This window comes from Grampus griseus (assembly GCF_964374135.1).
Source record: "Grampus griseus genome assembly, chromosome: 10".
NCBI classification, from domain to species: Eukaryota; Metazoa; Chordata; class Mammalia; order Artiodactyla; family Delphinidae; genus Grampus; species Grampus griseus.
This window is the reverse complement of record NC_139004.1, coordinates 85808309-85830275: the sequence shown is the minus strand read 5'-3', so window position 1 is coordinate 85830275 and position 21967 is coordinate 85808309.

Here is a 21967-nt window from a genome sequence, read left to right as displayed (position 1 = left end):
ATGCCATTTTTTCCAGCTGCATTTTCTCACTTTGTGTCTCTGTGTCACGTATTGGTAATTCTTACAGTGTTTCAAACTTTGCATTATTATTATATCTGTTACCGTGATCTGTGGTCTTTGATGTTACTATTGTGAAAAGATTATGGCTCTATGAAGGCTCAGATTATGGTTCGTTTTTTGTTTTTGTTTTTTTTTGCGGTATGCGGGCCTCTCACCGCCGTGGCCTCTCCCGTTGCGGAGCACCGGCTCTGGACGCGCAGGCCCAGCGGCCATGGCTCACGGGCCCAGCCGCTCCGCGGCATGTGGGATCTTCCCAGACCGGGGCACGAACCCGTGTCCCCTGCATCGGCAGGCGGACTCTCAACCACTGCGCCACCAGGGAAGCCCCGTGCTTCATATTTTTTAGCAATAGAGTCTTTTATGATATGTACATTTTTTACACATAATGCTATTGCACACTGAGTGGACTACCATATAGTGTAAACATAACTTTTGTATGCACTGGGAAAGCAAAAAATTCGTGTGACTTGCTTTATTGCGACATTTGCTTTATTGTGGTGGTCTGGAACCGAACCTGCAGTGTCTCTGAGGTCTGCCTTTATTAGGTCACTGTGATAGTAATAATAATAGCAGCTAACTGTGAACAAGTGCTTCCTAAGTGTCAGGCTATATTCTAAGTGTTTTATATATATATTAGGCTATTTAATCCTTATAAGGTAGATAGTTCTATCATTTCCATTTTACAGTGAGGAAACGAAAGCTTCAGAGATTAATTTGCCCAAGTTCACACATTTTGTCAATGTGAACTTGGAAGAAGACAGAGTAACTTGAGAGTTTCGGAAACCAAGCTCTGCCTGCTCTCAGCTCCCCAGGGTCGAGCGGGCTGGATCTGGAGATGGAGAGCAAAGGTGATAGTGCTGGTGGTGGGTGGTGGCTTTTCTCCAACGAGCGATCATGCAGGATGTCATCTGTTCTCAATTTCCACTCCGGTTGTCCTCCGTGGCAGCCCTCCAGCCCAGCACATGTGCTCAGGCTGTTGGCCAGGAGCTAAATTTATTTGTAAGCTCAGGGTTCAAGGAGGTGCATAAATTACACGTATACAGCCTCATTCCTCAGTTTAGCTTGATGCAGCCAAGTACCCATCAGGGTTTTCCAGGCTACTCACTCCCAGTCCTAAGCCATCGGCCCTCGTCGGGGTGCCTTCAGCTGCCACCTCTACCCCACACAGCAGGCACCTTATGAAAGAGACACTGGCACGTCTCTGTCCTGTGCACAGTCTTCAGTCTGGTCCCTTTGCCCAACTTAGTCCTTGCATTCCACTCTGTCATGTTCTCACCTCTTCTGACCATGTGAATCACACACCTCACAGCCCTTAATGCTTGTCCATTCCACTGAGGATAAAGCCAAACCCCTTTCAGGTGATTTACAAATCCCTTTACACTCTGGTTCCCACCCACCTCTCCAGGCTACCTCCCAGGCCACTCCCTCCCCACTAGGACATCCCTGTCCCCCTTTTAGTTTCTTACAAATGAGCGGGATGTTTTGTTGTTCTGTGGATGGCAGAGTCCTTTTTTCCTTAACTGTTAGGGAACCGTCTTCCAGTGATAGAAACAGTCGTGCCCACCAGTATGATTCTTATTTTGCGAGAACTAGATAGATGCCGGCAAACTGCTCACAATTTAAATCACTTTCTTCTAAGTCTCCTCAACCCCTGAATCTTCTCTGCTTGTATGTTTACTTTAGTCGCATCGTATGTATCCTTTCAGAGGATGTGTTAAGGAGGTCCACGTGATAGAAGTTTCATAGACTCAGGCAGATTTGAGAGAAGAACTCTCCTCCCCCAGTGAAGACGTTTTTGGGGACATAAAAAGTCCAGTAGATGGAAAATGCCTTGAGAATAAGGCTTTATTTCGGGGTCTTTTGCAGAATTTGCCATCTGTTGAACTGAATGCGGGAGGAGTGGAATCTGCTTAGGACATTTTCAGGGATGAGAAAAGAAGGAGAAAATGCTGTTATTTACCGCAGACCTACCCTGCGGCAAGTGCTTTACATTACATTATATCCTTCAATCCTCACAATAATTCTATGAAGAAATATTACTATCCCCATTTTATGAGGGAGGAAACAGAGAGGTTAAGCAAGTTGCCTACGGTCACACAGCTGGTAGTGGACAGTGGCAATGTCATAGTTCAGGTCTCATTCTCCTTCTTCTACAAAACTGCACTCCTGATTAAAGCTGGTTAAACCATCTCTCGGCTTGAGCTCAAATAGATCTTTTTGCTTTTCCCTGTTGCCACAAGACCCTGTTTTTCAAATCTCCAGTGAGGGCCTCTTGATATCTCAAGAACCTATGACTCAATCGCATTTCAATTTCTGTCAGAATTCAGAAGTTTTGGAAAGCTGACGGTTATGCAGATTTTAAAAGTGGAATTACAGTGTTTGTCAGTGTCTGTAATCCACTGTCTGGACATTCAGGAAATTGTCAGGAATCTAGTTGGGTAAGATACTGAAGTCCCCCCAAACGTGCCTGCGTTATGAGATTTCTCAATTACAGGAAATTATTTGAGTTGTTGAACTGTTTCTAACAGGGAACACTTCTTTATTTTTCTAAAGGAGCTTAAATTTTTATTAAATACTGCAGTCTATTTGGGGGATTGAATTGCTGTCGATATGGAAATAGGACCACTTGCGTGATGTGTTCCCCATTGCCAGTTTCTCATACGCTTAAACAATCTGTCTCCTTTCAGAGTATGACAGTTGGCAGAAATCCTTGGGCATATGAAATTGGGATTGTTTTCAGACATTAAAAATCAGCCTTCAGATCATCCTTGCCGCATGGTCTAGCTTCAGCTTTTGCTTACCTTTTACACGCAGCTCTATCTCCCCGGCATCGTCTTGTGTGGAGTAGACCCACTTGGGTGTGCACGTCAGGGGAATTGGATTTGATACTCCCCACCTTCGCACTGGGGTGGCTAACGGCTGTGATCCCCTCACATAGAGAATCCGTCAGCTGCCAGGAGAAGTCAGTGAAGCGTGTGAGACCCAGGAACTAACTCTATTTCCTAGCAACTGAGGAAAACCATTTCTCCTCTGTCAGCAGGAATGCTCAGATTTATGTAAACTAGAATTGCCCATTATCACCATAATAAACCATATATTTGCAGGCGGTATTTACAGCCAGCTCATCGTGGCATTCCATCCTGGCAGCCCCCAAGCTTGTGAGTTTCCCATTTGGAGCCCCCCAAAATACGATTAGGTGGATGCCGAGTACTAGTTTCATTAACAGCAGTGCCTGAGAAAGCTACTAACTCTCTAATTATGCAGGAAGATTACTGATACCATTAATTGAATGGTTGTAAAACTCCAGTGAAGTCAGATGGTAGTGAAGTCCATTTTCAATTCACTAGGCTATTAAAAGTATTTCCGGCTATAAAATAAACAGACACAAAGCATACTGAACAGGCTAATATGGAAACATAAAACAGCGAAGGGAGAAGCTTGTGATAGCAATTAGTGGTCGTGATTAGCCGCGCCACAGCCCCAGCGGTGGAAATTAAAGATTAATTTATGGCAGCGCTCTGGCAAGGGAGGTTTGCTGGTGACTGTTCTGCGTACAGGTGGGCTAGGCGCTTGTCATTTCAGTTACCACAAAATCATCCCCAGCTGAGGCTGTGCTGCAGCCTTCCTTGGGACAGTTCTGTCTGTTACCTGTAGCTGAAATATGCTTAATCAACACGTTTCTTCATTCGGAGCCTCAGTTTCCCTACAGGGGTAGGCTGGTTTAGGGGCCTTGTAGCTCTAAGAGAACCTGAGATGATCTGTTCCAACACCACTTCCCTACCAGCCTGCATCTTTGCTGACCCTTACATACAGTTTACCTGTCCATGGTGCTCATACCCTTCACCTGGACGCTCTCCTCTTCAGCCACTCCTGGGTAACCCTTCTCAGTTTCCATATCCTGGAGAGTTCTCTTAAGAACCTGGTCTCTGTACTGTCCACTCACCATTCATCCTCACTGCCTCTTTCCTGGCTGTATTTTCAGTCCCACAAGCTGATAAGTTCCTGGGGAGCTCAGTAAAGATGTGAGAATGGATTGAGAGGAGAGGCCTTCCAGGGCAGGAAGTATGCCACATCTTGGTCCGTTTCCCCGGGAAGATGTTGGAAAGTCGAGAAGATACTATCTAGGAACCTGTCATGTCACTGTACAGAAATAACAGGAACTGTAGTTGGTATGGAATTTTGCTATCAGAAGGCCTTTTCGTGTTCTGATGTCCAGAAGCAGCCATGAAATAGATTAATGGGCATGTTGGCAACCTTGCCCCTGAGAGGATGGAGGCTTAGAGAGGAGAACTGGCCCAGGTTCTGATGGGTTGAACTGAAGAACTCCTCTGGGTGGTTCTTAAACCCTGACTCACTGTAGCCCTCATCTGTAGAAAGAGCAGAGCGTCCTGGGGTGGCTTTTTAGACCCCACTTTGAGAATGATCTCTCACATGTGGTTTATCAAGTAAAGACTTTCTGCACCAACTGAAGCTGGGATGCGTCACCTTTTCCCCATCTTCTTCTTGTCCTGGACAATTGGAGGTTGCTTCACCAAATTTTAAGCCACCCCATTACCTTCCTGTTTCTTTAGCCTAGACCTGGGTTACCCCAAGTGTGGTCTCTGGACCAGCAGCAGTGGTATTCCCAGGGAGCAGGGGAGAAATAGAAATTCTTGGGCCCATCCCAGGTCGACTAAATCAGAATCTGCTGCGTAACAAGTTCCCAAGTGTTTCCTGTGCTCATTAAAGATTGAGAAATGCTGCTCTAAACAGGTTTGCCCACATTGTCCCAGGCTAAGAATCATCTCAAGTGCTTATTGAACATGCAGCCTCCTTGACCCTTCTCTAGACATTGTGCACAGCACTGGGTTTAGGATGGGACCTGGGTGTTCATGTGGGTGACTCATGCCTACAGGGGTTTCTTCTCCTGAGGGAAGTTCGGGATTCTCTGCTCTAACCCAGTGGTCCTCACTCCTGGGTGTACATTAGAATTACCTGGTGAGCCTTTCAAAAATACTGAAGCTAGGAATGCACTCATAACAATTCCATTTAGTCAGGTGACGGTGGAGCCCAGGTACTTTCCTGGCAATTCTAATATATAATCGGGGTTCATAGCCACTGTCTCAATCAGTAGTTCTCAAAACGTGATCCAGAGACCAGTAGCACCAGCACGATCTGGGACCTTGTCAGAAATGCAGATTGGCGGGGTGTGGTGGACTACCTCCCAAATCTACTGAATCAGAAATCCTTGAGGTGGCCCCAGTTATCTGTGTTTTAATAAGTTTTCCAGACAAGGCTGGCCTGTGAAATTCATGGGGCCCAGTGCCAAATGAAAACACAGGGCCCTTCTTCAGAAATTATCTAGAATTTCGAGACGGTGACAGCGCAGCATTGAACCACACCTAGAGTCTTCTAAGCATGGGGTCCTGTGTGACTGCACAGGACGTGCACCCATGAACCTGGCTCTGCCTGCAAGTGACTCTTGTGCCCACTGATGTTTGAGAACCACTAGTCTGGCTTATAGCTGGTGTTTTTGCTTCTTGGCATGGTCCAAGAGTGACTCTCAGGACTTGTAAGCCACTGGCCCCGAGATGACAATAATAATAGTACCATTTGTTGATCATTTGTGACGTACGAGGCACTGGGCTCGGCACGTCGCAGGCGTTATTTTCATTCAAGGCTCACAACAGCCCTAGGAGAAGTATTCTGCTGCCTTCATTCCCATTGCGCAGAGGGGGAGACTGAGTACCAAGGCCACTGGCCACTGGTAGGTTGAATATGTTGAATATCAGCTGTTTGCCTCCTTCTTCACTGTGCCTCCTGTTCCAGTCATTATTTGCCCTGAGATCGTCCTTGCTCCTAACTCCATGGGTGAGGACTTATTGGAACAGAAGGACCTACAGGACCTCTAATAAAGGGCCAAGCGTTTTGCTCTGGCAAGATAGAAGGGTTTATAATCATGGGTTTTCTATTTATCATTTCACCAACGTGGAGCTAGAGGCTCCGACAGGGGACAGAGCTAGCGAGTGACAGAGTTAGGGTTTGAACTCAGGAACCTCCGATCTCGAATGCTTCCCATACTTCCAGGCTGCCGTGGTCCTAAGCATGCACTTACAGGATGGATAACTTCCCTCTTGTAGTTTGAAAGGGAGAGGAGGAGTAAAAAACCAAGGAAAGAAACTAAAGTCTCCAAGGATCTGGGAAGAGACCAGGGGACTATAAATTACACCAAGGAAGAGAGGGAACGCTAAAGTGAAATTGAGCTGGTGTTCAGGCCAGACTCAGCCGCCCTTAAGCCAGATATCTCTGAGAAAATGACTTCACCTCTCTGAGTCTGATTCCTGTCCTATAAGGTAGGTATAATAATAATAATACCCACCTTTATTGGGTTGTTGTGAGACTTCAATGAGATAATGGCTTAAATGAGCCACAGTGCTTAATAGGACTCCTGCCACTTAGTGGGTGCTCAGTAAAAGTTGCCATTGTTATTAGTATTGAGGAGGCCTTTGGCCCAGGCCACTGGGATTTGGAGTGAAAGTCTCGGCTCTACCCCTCTCCCTTTTCTCCACTCTCCTCTGTCTGCCTCCCTCACAGTGGAATTGGGTAAATTAGAAATTCAGGATGGAGCTCGGAGATCTGGAGTTCTGTCCCAACTCCAGCACCATTTAGACCTTGGACTTGCCTCCACCCCTTTCGAGGCCTTGGTCCCCTCATCTGACAGTCGCAGGCTGGAGCCAGTGGTCTGCAAGGCTCTACAGTGCCCCCCTTTCCTCCTAGCATCAAGATCCACTGACAATGAAGTCCCATTCATTTGTGCCTGTGCACTAGTTTCTTGAGAGACACTTGAAAAGAAATCTGACAAGGGAGAGGCTCCGGGGGCAAGCTGGCTTGAGGTTTGAGTCTGCAGTCCCCCAGCTATTAACTGGAAGAAGCTTGGAAATGTGGAAAGCCCTCCATCTGTGCGCTGATCCTTGTGGGCCTGGCTTCAGGCTTTTCCTGGCATTGCCATGAAGACCGTCAGGATCCCTGACCCTCCATGGGCCCGAGATTGACTTCTGATCGGCATGAGTTGTGCCGCAGCTGGATGTTCCCCTGTTTTCCTTCTGCACGTTCGGTTCCCCAGGAAGCAGGCTTTGAGATGGATCTTGATGAGAAGGAGGCAACATCTGTGGAAGGGAAGGGAGGGGAAGGAAGTGAATTGGGCAGAGGGAGAAGTGGGGCTGCAGTGCAGTCGTAAGGGAGGCCTCAGCCAACTCGCCGCGGACTTCTCTGCTGGGAGCAGCCTTAGAGTCATCTGAGCTGGGGCGGGAGTGCAGGGTCAGGACTTTACACCCCCGTGTCAGTCTGTCATTGGATGCAGCCCCCCTTGCAAGTGGGTGAGGCCTTGCTAAGGAGGCATCTCTCTTCTTCAGCCCGGACAATCCCTTTAGGACATTGACAGCTGAGGACTGTCTGCGGGCAGCTCTCCCGGCAGCCAGGGGGGCCTCAGTGCTGGGACGCTGGGAGCCGAGTACAGCACCCCCGAACCCCGCCCCGCCTCCTTATTCCTAACCAGGCTGCTTAGGAAATGCAAACCTCCTTGATCTTAGCCTTCGCAAATGCCAGTTGGGTGGGTGATACAGCTTCTTAGTTTTTCACCAATTTGACCTTTTCCTTTTGAAACGAGGTCATGCTGGAGGGTCCGAGCTGACCAAAAGGTCAAGTAGAGGTAGAGATGTGCCCTGTCCCGGTACAAATACTAAAGGCTACCAGTTGCTATCAGTTACTGCGTGCTAACTATATTCCAGGTTTACGATGTCTCCAATTTTCTTTAAAATCCTTCAGCTTATCTAATGCAATATTATGAGTTTGCCGAATCTAGCCCAGTATTGCAGAGAGCAGCCCAGTCAAGGGTGCGTGGTCCAGGGGAGGCCAGAGAGGCCCATTCTAGGGGAGCTGCTACAAGTTCTTTGGTTTCCCACCTCTTGAGTAACAACCAGAGCTTTGCTAATTAGCTTCCATAATGTCAGAAATGTGTGTGTTGTGTGTGTGTAAATATTGACCTTTGACCAGCCACGTAAATATTAGAAATGTGCTCCGTCTGATGCAGTGAAAGGGAGTCACCATACATGGATCGTGTGTAGTGAATCTTAAATCTTTTAGAGATGGACCTCATGTTGCATGAATAAGGTATGCGGAGGTCTTTAGACTTTACCCTGAGAAAAATCACTAGGCAGAAGTCACTACATGCTCCCATGAATGATACCTTTCATGCCAAGGAGTGGTGGCAGCAAAATCGGTCCCATGAATTGTTTTGCTGCTCACTTGTTTATAATTTAAAAGTTGATAAACCTTCTTAGGTGTGATCAAGAGCCCCTTTAGAACTTGTAAACAAACTTGTGCAGGGCAGGGCTGACCGTCAGCATCTCACACTTCTTCAGTGGCGGCTCCGTATGTATATCCTGTGCGAGAACCTGGGAGCGGTCCCTCAACCACATCGTCTCCCGTCCGTTTGCAGCTGGGCACCATGCCAGCTGCTGCACAAATGTACTTATTTAATGTCCACAGCACCCCTAAGGGGTACATACTATTGTTTATATCCTTTTTATTAGTGAAAAAACCCACCTCAGAGTGATTTAATAATTCCCTTTGAGGTCCTCACAGCCAGCCAAACCAGACCTGTATGTTTCCCAAACCTGCATTCTTCACTTCGGGCCCATGCGAACTGCCAGACGGCTTCCCGGAAAGGCAGGAGAAGACGTGAAATGAGCCCAATGCTTCTCTGTGCCCATGGTACCATGAGAGCCACCATACAAGTAGGAAAGTCTCTATACTTTTACATCTGTGTGGCGCATCTCTAAAAGATCTCAGCCAGTCCCTGAGTCTTGAATTTCACCAAAATTTCACTTAACTTCACCAATGAGAGCTCATTTCTACTATTCATCAGGCAGGTCAACAGGCCAACTGTTTTCACCCCAATAAACGTACAAATAAAAATAAAACTCATTTCTTATTCTGTGGGTGTGAAGGGCTAACATCTGGCCACTGCTCTGTCGTGAGCTATCCACGCGATGCTCACCTAGGTTCTCAAACCCCTTCAAGCTTTGCTTTCCTCTCCCAAAGTGGAAATCTTTCCTTCTACAGATTTATGTTTGTGATGTGTGTGTGTATGTTTCAAGAAGTCTGAAGTAGGACACCAAGATGGTAGAACTCATCACTCAAAATGGGTTGAAGTACCCCTCAAGGAGGGGTCTCCTGCCCCAGCAAGAGCATCAGGCAGTGTAGGCAGAGCTGACCTGAGCCTGGTGGGAAGAGGAACCACTCTGGAATCAGCCCATCCTGGTGTCAAGGGTGTCAGTTCCGTGACACTCACCACTGCTGGACACACACACCTCTCTGGGGCTTTCTCTGGCCACAAGAGTACGCTGAGCCCACGCACAGGCCAGGCTGGACGTGCAGGGGTTGGGGGGTGCCCAAGAGCAGCCTCCACCAAAGGCTCATTTACGCACACAGGTAACCTCCTTACTCTGCTGGTCTCCCTTTTTTCTGTTTCTCTTCCCCATTCCCTACCAGAGCTCTCTGGGACCACCTCCCAAATGGACTAGTTGCACGCAGATGTTTGGCTCAGGGTCTGCTTCCGTAGGAACGAAGCTTCCCGGTTCACATCCCTGCTCTGCTGTGGAGCAGCCGTAGGTGCCGGGGCACATCACTCCTGTCACTGGAACCTCAGCATCCTTCACCGGGAAGAATGAGATGATAAAAGTGGAACAAATCTCACAAGAGAGTTGGGAAGGTTCCAGAAATAGTCTGTGTAAATCGCTAAGAACAGCATCTGGTATACAGCAGGCATTCAGTAAATGCTACTTAAAAAAAGAAAACCAATTGATAGCTCCTAAAATTTCTTTGGCTGAGTCTTCATCTAATCTGAGATCTCTTTGCTCTCAAGCCTTAGACTTCCTCTGGCTGAATCTCCCAGGTTATTTCAGGGAATCTAACACCTTTACTAAGTTAACATATCTTTAGCAAATATTGACTTAACACCTATTATATTGAAGACTCGGTGCTATGGTAGATATAAAGAAGATGAGGTCACTGTCTCCAGGGAGATAAGACATAGTCACAGGCAGCTGTGGTCCAAGGAAACTGTGATAAGCACGTTTCTCTACAGGCAGACCTCGTTTTCTTGCACTTTGCTTTATTGTGCTTCGCAGATACTGCGGTTTTTGTTTTTGTTTTGTGTTTAACAAATTGAAGGTTTGTGTCAACCCTGGGTTGTCAGAGGATAGTGAGCTTTTTTTTTTTTTTTGCAATGAAGTATTTTTTAATTAAGGTATGTGCATTTTTTTAGATGTTAATTGTACACTTAATAGACTACAGGATAGTGTAAACATAGCTTTTATACGTACTGGGAAACCAAAAATTCGTGTGAGTTACTGCAATATTCGCTTAATCTCTGTGGTCTGGAACTAAACCTGCAGTATCTCTGAGGTCTGCCTGTATGTGCCAGTAAAGTAGGAAGTGAGCTGAGCGGAGGGGAAAGATTATCTCTGGTGTGGAGGAGGAAGGGGTATCAGGGGTGGGTTGTGAACGTTGGGTGGAATTTCAACAGAGGAGATGGAAAGGAGGGAGTGTTAGCAAAGGTGGAAGGTCTGGCATTCTGCAGCGAGTTTATCCCTATCTTATGGGAGACCCAATAGATTAATGACTCTCCATTTCTAGAGCAAAGGGGATAGCAGATTCTCCAAAAAATGTAATAACAATATATAATGTGTTATATAATAGATTATTATACCTTATACATAGTATTTATTACGTGCCAGGCGCTAGTAGAGATGCACTACGTAAGTTCATCGAATCCTCAACTTCAAGGTCAGTTCGACTGTTATCTCCATTTTACAGATAAGAAAACAGAGGTGCAGGGAGGTTAAGCATCCTGCCCAGGCTCACTCAGGTACTGCGCGGACGGCTGAAGTCGAAACGCAGGAAGTTTGCCTCCAGCGTTCCCATTCTGTAGTGCCTCTCGAGAATGGCACCTTTGCAGGACTTTAGGGGAATAGGTAGCCGTGATGTTGACAAGACTCTACAGGAGAAAGAACCTCTCCCCCACCCTGCCCACCGCCCAGCCCCATAGAAGTGGTCTCCAACTGGAGCAGTGGTTCTGGAAGTTGCCCCATAGAAGTGGTCTCCAACTGGAGCAGTGGTTCTGGAAGTTGCAGGTCACCATGACAACGCACCCCTGAGCCCGGCCACGCCCCCAGGCTCAGTCTCACTGGTTTCCAACCCCTGCGCAGGGCCCCTTTCCCTGCAGGGCCTGCTGGGGAAGTATCCCTGGCTTGTGGCAGCTGTGGTTTGGCGCTCAGGACCCAGATGTAAAAGGAGCTCGGGCTGAGGCAGGGGCCGGCGCTGGTCTCCAGAAGGCAAGCCCCAGAGCGCCCCAAATAGGTGGTAACATCCCCAGTTTGATCCAAATCAAAACAAGCCTGGATTTTCCTGTTTGTTTTCTTTTCCTCCAGCAGGGAGAGGAAAGGAATGTGCAGCGGCTGCTAATTGGATAGTGGAGTGACCGATTTCTTATTTTCTTATCCATGCTGAGCAGAGCTGTAGGGAATCTCTGGGGCCAGGAAGGACACAGCGGGAGTCTCTGGGTCTCTCTGAGACGGAGTTCACAGTCGGGACCAAAGCTGCCAGCTGACATGTTTTATTTGGCCTGCCCGGTGTTTAAAAAATGTTTTAAAATAGATGCTGACATTTTTAAAAGGGGGAGATGATACATAAAATTCTGCATTCCTGGCTTGTGTTGAGACATGGAAAGATCTGGGCCCAAATCCCCGCAAGTAAACAATCGGGGGAGCTGAGCTGAGGCTGCTCTTTTATACGGGTCACCAGGGTCCCCTCCAACCAGTGTCACCCACCTCCATTACCTTTCAGGTCCTCATCAGCATTTGAGTGTGTGACCCCACAAGACAGGAAACCCTCCCTCCTAGGACCCTCACCAATCTCAGGATGGGCACTACACTGATGCCACGGGTCAGCGGGCAGACCAGTAGCCAAGGCGACTGGCGAGGGCGCTTCCAGAGTCAGTTTGACGGCAGATTAAGGTGCCAGTTATAAAGCCATAGAACGCAGCGTGATGCGTCACTGGGTAAAGAGAGGGGCTGAAGCTAGAGACAGGTTCCTGAAGTGCTCCATCCGGTTTAATTCTTCTATACGTCTTTGAAACCTTAGGCAGATGAGAGCAGAGGCTGTAAATCACCCTCTATTCAATGGCTCATCATAAAGGATACGGAGAGAAATTACAGGAGGCAAGGGAAGGAAAAGCAGTGAGGAACAAGGCAAGGGTTGTTAACAGTGTGTTTGAAGATGGGCAGGTAGTACGTGAGAAGCTGCTGGAAGTCCGGCTTGATTTGGGCATCCCAGACGAACGGGAAAACCCACCCACCAGCCCAGCCTACTGCTGTGCCCCAGGGCATGTGATGGGGGGAATGTGTGTACAGAGAACTCACTGGGACTGTGCCTTACAATGTCAAACACATGGAGTTTGCTTCAGTCAGTACGCCTCTTAATCTTGGCTCTGTCATTTTTTGGCTGTGTGACTTTGGGTAGGTTACTTAACCTCTCTGAGTCACATTTTCCTCATCTGTTAAATGAAGTAATCATCATAAATGCAAGGGGTGGTGCCAGAAGTCATAGGAAGCTCTCACTAAACGATACTTTCTTTATGTAATATTGTAAAAGATTAAAATTGAACCATCCCCAAAGGAAAGTAGATTTCACTTACTCAGGTGGCAGTTAAAAGGTGATCTCTGAAGGTTCTGTTTTGCTCCTTTTGAGGAAGGGCAGGAAGACTGCCCCTCCCAGGGTCTTCTGAGTGTCCACACAGGTTTGTCTTGACACAGGACGGCAGTGTTTGAGTGGAAGAACTCAGTTCAAGAGGAGGGCAGTCGGAGGCTCACTGGGCCTGTCCACGGCTTCCCAGACTAGCTGTGAGCCACACCTGTGGGTGGGACATGCTAGTCTCTGCCCTTCTCTCCTCTCCTCCCCGCCGCACCCCTGACTGAGTGCCCTGGGAACCTGACCCTGGCAGTGCCTCACGCACTGTCTTTGTTTGGGCTTCCCCAGAAGCAGAGCCTCAGGTCAGGACTGGAGCGCTGCTGGTTTCTCGAAGGTTGTGGTGGACATGGAGATGCCCATTCAGATCCCCCTTCAAGGAAGGACTGATTGCCCTGCTGTCAGCACCTTCAGGATCTGCCCCAGCTGCAGAGAGAGCCCCATCGTGTCATCTGAGGTCATGCCTGCCCTTCCTGGGGCTACTGGCATCCTCCTGTGTACCCACATCCGGAGCCTGAGCAAGGTTGACCATTCAGCTCCACAGGGGACACCCAGGACTTGTTCCAAGCTCCTCCTAGGCAGCGCAAGGCTTTGTCAGTCCTGTATCATATCTTAGCTTATCCTTCTGTCCAAGCCTGCTTCCACCCACTTCCTTTCATAGGTGTTGGTTCCCTAATAAAGCCCAACACCCCACATTCCGTCTCGGGGTCCACTTCCAGAGAACCCAACCAGTGGCAGAGCTCTGGAGTAAGGGGGCCAGGAAGGAGGGAAAGTCAATATAAGAGTGTGTTGTCAAAGCCAGAGACCCTGCTGGGACCTCTGAGAAGGGTCATAGTTGCCCCCTGGGAATGGTCCATTGGGTGGCCTCTGCCCATCAGCTCCCAGAACTGCCTGTGAGGGCTCGAACTGCCCCCATTCCTGGGCTTCACTTACACACTGGCTGAGAGGGTTCCCCACCTTCGGAGATGCCCTGAACAGAAAGTGGGTGCACCGAAGGAGGGATGCCATCAGCCGGACTCTGAGCTTATGAGGCGCTTCACCGTGGCTGCACTCAGCAGAGAGCCCGGGGACGTGGTGCGGGGCACCCCAAAGCACCTGTAGACAGTAGGTACTCGGGCCAAGCAGAGGTACCAGCAGGAGCCGGGAGGGTGGGAGGAGAGGAAGATGGGGTAGTTTCTGCCCTGCTCCTTCCTGCTTCCGCAGCGGGGCTCAGGCAGTAGCTCTGGCTTCAGGCAGCTCTTCTTGGGTACCATCTCTCCCTGGGATCAGAAACACTGCCCCCTGCTCCTTCAGCCCGAGGATCCTGGTGTTGCTATTCTCTGGGTGTCTCTGCTTTCCGTACTGGCTCTTTTCATCCCATTCACACCTCTGATAATTGTCTCCTGGCCAAAGGGCCTTTGATTGAGTGCTCTGAGGGCATCCTGGTAGACACAGTGGGCCACGCCACCCCTGATGCCGAAAGCCTTACCTTCCCCATTGACCCCACCTTCTCCAGCCCTTCCATCCGTCCTCCCTCCCAGCCACTCTCGGTCCCCCTACAGCTTGCTTTTGAATCTATTTCTCGTAGATAAATTTATGTCCTCCTCCTTCACAGCTTTGCCTTTTGATTTGGAGGAAGGAAAAAAAAAAAACCTTTCTATAAAGCTATTAAATGTTTTCTTTTCGCAAACACCAGTTTTGTACGTCAGAAGCATTGCCTTTCATGACTATTGAATTCTTGGAAATGGGCTTCAAGTGCCTATTTTGGGAATTAAAATCATAACATCAGCTCTTTTTCGCTCTCTGCGTTCCTGCCTCTAGTCCTCTCCAGGGTGATGGATCCCTCTGGCTGGGCAGAAGCAAGATCAGTTATAGGAAATGTGAGAAAGGAAGGAATAATGCTCCATTTCAAGAGCTTTTTCTCCCGACAGTTATTTTCAACAGGTGAGAGGTAGTGAGGCTGGCAGCAGATTTTTCAGGGAACACACAGCTACTTTTCCACCCCCAGCCTTCAATGTACACATTCTCCAGAACCTCTGGAAAACCCCTCGAGTGCATTCAGTCAACACATATTAAGTGAGTGCCCACTGCATGTCAAGGAGCTGGGTGCTGAGAACAAAAACGTGTGATTCCCACCCCACGCCATGGGGTTTATAATCTGTGTTGAGCGTTAGAGATTAATTGGTGATTCACAGAAATGTGACATTGCAATTTTTCCTTGGCATTTGCTGTTCCCTCTGCCCGGAATGCTTTTCCCTTAGCTATTTACATGGCTTGCTCCATACTTTCTCCATTTTTTTTTTTTTTTTTTTTTGCAATCATCACTCTTCATGGAGGACGTCTATGGCCACCCATATCCCTTCTCTCTCTTTTGTTGCCTTTTTTTGGGGCCCATCTATCCCAGAATGTAAGCTTTATGAGAATAAGGATTTTCTTCTTTTTTTTTTAAAGTCTTTTTTGTTCTCTGCAGTATTTTCAGACCTGAGAACAGTACATGAGTACATAGTAGGTGCTCAAACAATGTTTATTAAATGAATGAAGCAAACCAAGTACTAATAAGCATGGAGCTGAGAAAGACTAGACACAAGGCTTCTCAGGGGAAGTGAGAGTCAGGCTGATCTAAGAAAGATCAGAAGGCATTACCTAGGCCTAAAGGAGAAGCAAATAATTCCATGCAGGAAACACTGGCATGTGCAAAAGCCCTGTGGTGAATGAGAGCATGATGGGCTTTAAGAGCTAGAAGGTGTTCGGTGAAATTCAAGCCCAGGACAGGGGATGGGAGAGAGATGTTATGAAGTAATAATAACAACCAAAACTTAGAGCAGCTCAGAAATGCTGGGAACCATAGCAAGCTTTGTACAACTCTGGGAGGAAGATACTATACTTATTGCCATTTTATAGATGAGGAAATCGAGGCCCAGGTAGTTGAGGGAACTTGTTCAAATCACAGACTTAATGAACGTCAGAATTAGAATTAAACTGCAGAACTCTGACTGCAGAGCCTGTGGCCTTAACCCCTGTGTCCTTCAGTCTTTAGTAGGAAGGGTAGGATAGGCCAGCACCTGTGGGGACTTGGAGTGGCATAGAATCCCCACTGGGGGCCAGGCAGGAGCAGGCAGATACAGGCTGGTTATCTCCTGGGGGGATTCTCACGGATCTCCCAGCTCTGCGCTCGCCACCCCACTTGGCTCTCTGCAGCCACACCCACCCTGGTTGGATTGACTGTCAAAAACGTGTTTCCACCATTTCTAGTCTGGATGGGCAGAATCAGTCCAAAGTCCCTAAAGGTTTGGCCCTGTACCAAGAAGATACCTTCAGAGGTGATTCTGAAGCTAGCGCTCTGTTCTCTGGGGTGATGGTTATTTTAAAAAGCATTAAGTAGGTCATTTGCAGTGCAGTGTGGCGTCTCCAACCTTGGCTGGCCACTAGAATCCCCAGGGGAGGCTTTTAAATGTCTCCGTGACCAGGCCGCACCCTGACCAATTATGTCAGAATCTCCAGAGGTCCGACCCAGGCATCAGTAAATTTTAAAGCTCCCCAGGGGAGCCCAAGAAGCAGTCAAGTTTGAGGATCACAGCCCCTCATTGCTCACAGAGTGGACCAGGGACCAGCACAGTCAGCATCCCCGGGAGGCTGTTAGAAACGCAGACCCTCAGGCCCCGCCCCAGACCTGTTGAATCAGAATCTGCATTTTCACAAGGTTGATTCCTGTCTGCGTTAAGGTTTGAAAGGCAGGGTTCTAGAATCACACTGTCTGATACTTTGGCCACTAACCACGTGTGGCTATTTAGATTAAAATGAAGTTAACAATTCAGCTCCTCAGACACACCGGCCACATTTCAGGTGCTCATTTGCCGTGTGTAGCTAGTGGCCACCATATTGAACAGCACAGAGAAAGATCTTTTGGATCATTGCAGAAAGTTCTGTTGGACTGCAGTGCTCTAGAACATTCTGGAAAGAGGCGGTAATCAGTCACAGTCTTTTTCCTTTGGATGCCGTAGGCATACAGATAGACAATGCTATCCCCTTGGAAGGGACAAAATGGAGATATATTCAACACTGCATGAGAGGGGACACAGGTATACCGCGCTTTTCAAAAGCTCGTTTCATACTACTTTTACAAAAGACCTACATTAGTACCTGTTTTTGGTAACTGAAAGAAATCCGAAGAGAACTTCTGCTTTAACCAAAAAAGACTGTCAAAATAGCATTCCGCCTTGGTTTGCATTGAGCTGTCATAGAGGCAGCGTGATGGATATCCCCCAGTTCCTTCCCAGGAAGCACGCTCAGCATCTCAGCATCAAGCCACCATAGCTTTGAACTATGTCCGTGAGCATCTGTGCTTTATCTTGACTGACTTTGCGCATCCTTTAGCAAGATGTGTCCTGAGGTAATTGCTTCTTTACAACCATTTCGGCTTATGAAAGGTTTGCTCTACTTTCAGATAGTGGGGGAAACCAGTAAATCTAGGCGATTTCGTTTCTGTTCATTTTAAGTAAATCAAGAACATAGCCTTATCTTCCCAAGCCCTGGCTAAGTGCAGTTTGTGGGGATGGGGAACAGATGAAAGGGGAGAGAGGAGAAATGTGAGAAGCAAGATCGATGTGAAGTGTAGAACAGAATGCGGGACGGCTAGCCCCGATCCCCACCCTCCCGTGCCTGTCGCTGTCAAGGCAGCAGGAACACAGGCCCTGATCCTCACGATGTGGAAAAGTACTCGGCAACCAGATGTGACTGATTTCTGACTCCAGGTACAAATGTGAAAAGCAGGCATTCTGTCAGCTAACTGATAGCCGGGTTACAGTGTGACGTGGCTGGGGGCTTAGTTTGTTTTTCTTTGAGGCGTGTTTTCTTTGCAGGGGGCAATTCAGTCCCTTTAGCGAAATCCTTCCTCTTTGGGGGAAGGGCCAGTGATGTTTCTCCATGTAGACCGTTGGGTCGCTGACAGCGGGATGCGTAGTGCAGCGAGAGCTGAACAGTATGATGATGGCGGGGTGCTCCAGCAGTGGAGAGTGATGTGAATTTTCCTGGGAGAAAGCTGCTCTCCGTTTAGACGGATGCTGTGCCAGCTGACAGGAGGTTAGGGGCAGTGCCCAGCAAGCCGACCATTTGTTTGCTCACACATTCCTTTGGGTGCTCTCCTCCCGAATTACCGTGGGGAAGAAGTGGGTGAAAAGGGCAAAAAAGCAGAAGGAGGGAATGCAGCAACAGAATGTATCCGACTACATAGCACCCTGTGCCACGGCGCACTGTTTAAATCTTTGCACAATTGTAGCTGTCTCAGTTGATGTTGTCACATAGTAATACTTTGCATTTTGAGGTGTTTCGTGCTTGTTTTATGAAATTGGTCCTCATGATTACCTGAGGAAGAAGTCAGAGCAAGTTTCACCATCCCCTTTAAAGGGAATACAGCCCAGAGAGGTTGAGTGATCTTGCCAAGGTCACACAGCTACTAGTGAAATGAAGACTCAAAGTGTTCATGTATTCATTTATTCATAACTCTTCATTGAGAATCCTACCAAGTGTCTGCCTCTGGAGACGCTTCTGTGTCGTCTCTGTTTTCATGTTAGAGTCTAGAGAAGCTGTTAGAAAGAAAAAAAAAAAAGAAGCAAATTAACAAATTAAATGATTACAAATTGAAAATCACACACCATCACTTCCACCATCTTCTGTTGTCCACACAGGCCAGTCCTAATCAAACGTGGGAAGGCACAGATACCAGGAGGCGAGGATCTGAGGGCCGCGTCTTAATTTGTCAAGACCATGCAGTCTCAGCAGAGAGGCAACGATTTGCTCTTGGAACGCGTGAAAACAATCTTTTTTTATGTATAAAGCACAGATATACATATAGTACATAAACAGAGAGTATATCTATGTACTAAAATTTCATGGTGAGGGAACCAGGCAGTAGGAGAAAATTATCTAGAAAGTCTGCTTAGGGGGATGATAATAAAAAAAAAAGGGTTGAGAAACACTGACTAAAAGGTTTTTTGGCCACAAGCACTGGAACACAATTTAAGCTGACTTAAGCAAAAAACGAAGCCCAGGAGTGTAGGCTTACGTATGGCTAGATCCAGAGGTTCAAATACTATCATCTGGGCTTTCCCCTCCATATTATATGTATTCAATAGATTGTCTCTAAGCAGATTTCCATTAGCATCTCTATGAGTGCCATTCACATCCTACTATCAGCTAAGCTGTCTGCCGCCCACCACCCACCCTACAAGGAAAGGTGCTTCAATCTTCTTAGTTCTAGCGGAAAAGCCCTAGAAAGTACCCACATTGGTGCATCCTTGGACATATGCGCGTCTGTGGTTCTGGGACCAGTTCCAACACGTGGGCTTTTTTTCCCACACTACCAAGCATTTGTCCAACACCAGCTGAATGTTCTACAATTCAACTCAATTCTAACGCTGTCTACCTGGAGATAGCATCAGATTCCACAGGTTAAGGGCTCATTCTTACAAGATTGTCCCTACAGTTTCAGGTTGTCACCTGTGCTTCTGCCCGACCTGCTACAGATTGGAGATCCCAATGACCCCCTCCTCCGGTTTGATTAATTTGCTGGTGTGGCTTACAGAACTCAGAGAAACTGTTTGCTTCCTAGGTTACCAGTTTATTATAAAAGGGTGTAACTCAGGAACAGCCAGATGGAAGAGATGCATAGTGCAAAGTATGGAGAAAGGGCACGGAGATTCCATGCTCTCTACAAGTGAGCCACTCTGCAGATCTCCACGTGTTCAGCAGACCCATAAGCTCCTTAAATCCTATCCTTTTGGGTTTTTATGGAGACTTCATTACATAGACATGATTGATTAAATCATGGGCCACTGGAAATTGAACTCCATCTCTAACCCCTCCCTTCCCTGGAGGGTGGGATTAGGGGAGGGTATTGAAAATTCCAGCCTTCTGATCACATGGTTGCTTCTCCCGGCAACCAGCCAACCAGCGGCCATCCTTAGGTGCTCTCCAAAAGTCACATCATTAACATAACAAAAGACACCTTTATAGCTTTCCTTGCTTAGGAAATTCCAGTGGTTTTATCTAGAGCTCTGTGCCAGAAATGGGATGAGGACCAAATATATATTTCTTTTTATAACTCACAACATCACAGCATCCCTTGAGGAGGAGTGGGGAAGTGGCGCTGAGTTAACTCCTGAACCACAGAAAAGCTGAGTTGATATCAGAAGAAGGGGAAAAGACTACCAAAAGGCAGAAATAACTGATGCCCATTTGGGAGGATCGTGAAATACTGCCCACATGCCTAGATTAGACAGCAGTGTGGACACTGAGACTACTAGGTATATGGAGAGAGAAGAAGATGATAAAAGACCTTCAGTCATTTCATTGTGCCGTCCAGGGGGAGTCCTGTTTCTCTTGAAAAGGTGGGCTAGCAAGAAAGACAGGGCTTTGTAATCTGAGAGGTGTAAACTCTACCAATTACTAGCTCTGAACCTCTCAGACTTTCAGTTTTTTCATCTGTAAAATGGGAGCAATGCTACTCACCCCATGGGGTTGTCACCAGGATTAGTTGAGATTGTGCATGTAAAGTATCCAACAGAACACTGGCATATGTCACTAAAAGATGATAGTAGGAGGAGTAGTGTAAGGGGAGAGGGGATACCTATTCCCTATCTCCAGAGAGGGGAGGACACCTCCTCACCCCAAATGTTTTCTGCTCTTGTATCACTTTACTCAAGGTGAAAATCCCCAGGAGGGAGACTGGGGTTGGTCAAGCTTGGATGATGGAGAAGGCCGGGTGAGGTCAACACACCTTGCTTAACTGACTCACCAAGACTGCCCCAAATGGAGGTGAAGTGGCTTCCCAGAGGGAAAATGGGGTCCTGTTAGGGCTAGAAGGGAGTCAGACACTGGGGAGAAAAAGTACAGAGATCCACTACAGACATCCTCCAGTGCAGAGTTCCAGGGAGCCCTGACCGATGCTTCGGTTCCCACCTGCCTGATTGTGTCAGTTTTCTCCACTGACGGCACCCAGAGAGAAGGAGTGCGTGATTATGGCTGACACTGTTGGCCTCCCCTAGGGACCTTTCTCCACCTTCCTCGTAGCCGGCACAGCCCTGGCTAAATTCAAGAGTGCACTCCCCACGTTAGGAGGGGAACTTTGCTTGGTCTTGAATAATCACGGTGATTCCACTACCCTTGCCAGCAACTCTTAAGCATGTGACTGTTACGGCCAATGGGATTTAACAGGGTATCAGCGGGGGGCCTCTGGGAGAAATGTTCCTCTCGGATAAAAAGAGGCACATAGAAGAAATCCGCACCTCCTCTTCTTCAGGCAGACGTTACAGGGTTCACACTTGACACCAGGCCCTGTGGCCGCCAGCTTAGAGCAATGAAGAAGCAACAAAGTCAACATGATGAGGATGGTGAATGGTGAGGCAGAAAGATGGCAAGAGCCTGATTCTTTTTTTTTTTTTTTTTTGCGGTACGCGGACCTCTCACTGTTACGGCCTCTCCCGTTGCGGAGCACAGGCTCCGGACGCGCAGGCTCAGCGGCCATGGCTCACGGGCCCAGCCGCTCCGCGGCGTGTGGGATCTTCCCGGACCAGGGCACGGACCCGCCTCCCCTGCATCGGCAGGCGGACTCTCAACCACTGCGCCACCAGGGAAGCCCCAAGAGCCTGATTCTTGATCAAGTCAATCAGTTGATGGTCTACCCACGGAAACTCCTACGTCTAGACTTCTTGTAACACCTTATTGCCTAAACTACCTTTAGGTGGGTTTTCTGTTACTTGTACCCAAAGCTTCTGAATGATGTATGCTCATTCACCTCTAAATCTCCAACAGTAAGGAAGACTGTTAGATCAGTGGTTCTCAAAGTGTAGTCCCTGGACCAGCGGCATCAACCTCACCTGGAAACTTATTAGGGATGCAAATTCTCAGGCCCCATCCTGGTCTTCCTGGCTGGGAAAGGAGGACTAGGGGCCACAGCAACCTGTTATTAACAAGCCCTCCCGCTGGTTGTGATGCGTGCTGGAGTTTGAGAATCCCTGCTTCGTATATTACTCTGTTATCACACGTTAGAACTGCTGGTAGTGTCAGGGTGTCGGTCATTACTCCTTCTAATTTACCCTTTCCTATCAGTGCTTGTTTCAATTCTGCTATCCCTAAGACTCCAGTG